Source organism: Eurypyga helias, unplaced genomic scaffold (genome assembly GCF_000690775.1).
Source record: "Eurypyga helias isolate BGI_N326 unplaced genomic scaffold, ASM69077v1 scaffold2818, whole genome shotgun sequence".
Classification (NCBI taxonomy): domain Eukaryota; kingdom Metazoa; phylum Chordata; class Aves; order Eurypygiformes; family Eurypygidae; genus Eurypyga; species Eurypyga helias.
Window position 1 is genome coordinate 17,974 of NW_010264775.1, and position 1,150 is coordinate 19,123.

Sequence of the window (1,150 nt, forward strand, 5' to 3'; positions counted from 1 at the left end):
TTTGTTCCTTCTGTAGTGTTTCTGGTGCTACACCTTTTGTGTCTGTCTAAAAATGCAATTTAAACTCTTTATTCTGCTGTTTTGCTTGTTCTGTTGCATAACTGCATCAATAAAAGTCCTCTTCTAAAGAGCACTTCACAAAGCATGTGTCTAGATTTGCAATGCACAGTAGAATCTCTTTGTACAGCAGTCCTAGAATAATTTAATTCTCATGAGTACTGGCACACTATGTCTCCCAGTAAAATTGTGGGATTGTTTTCTGCTCTCCAAGAGTTTGAGAGTCATAGTTGGTTTTGAATTTCACACAGCCCCCTTTTTTTTTTTCTTCTGTCTATCTGCATAGTTGCTCAGTAGCTTCTTCTGTCATGTTTGACTGGATCATGTAATACATCCTTGAAAGGCACATTTACCAGAACAGATGAAAGGCATTGTAATGAAAATAACACTTTCTGGTAACAATGGCTTTCAATCTAGATATGTGTCTGCTTCAACTATAAGCATTATGGATTCATGGGTTTTAAAGTGACCAAAGAGTATCTCTCTTTCCAGGCTGGGAAAGGTTTCATGTGGCAGAAAAACTCTGCAGGTAACTGTTCTTGTCCCAGGTCTGTCCATCACCAAAGACAGAAACAATAGAATAACCCCTTGAACACGTTTTTATGACATTTTCAGTCTATCCTACCTGACCTACAGGAGCTTGATTTTATTTATGTCTCTAAAAGATGATGCTTAATTTTGTAGCATGCTGAAATATTAGGCTGTACTTTATTCCCTTGGTTTTGAGACTGTATACTATGCAAGTTGATTTAGGTGTTTAAAAAAGTTTGCTTTGACATCTATTGCTCTGAATGCCAAATACTTTGCCCTGATCCAGCAAATGATAGGGGCCAAGAGATGATATTCTCATTGAAATGCACTTATCAAAACAAAAACTCAGGATAAGAAGAGAAAGCTGGTTGGTTTCCAAGCACAAATGAAGCATCCCAGGATAGACTGGAGATGTTTGGTCCTGGAGTGGAAACCCTTGTGGTCAGGGCTAAATTCTCCCACTTGTTCAGACAGTTTATGTATTTGGAATGTTTTCTGAAAGGGTAAGTCAGCTGAACGGGGAGCTGCCTGTGCTTAGTCAACAGAACTACTGAGAAGCAGG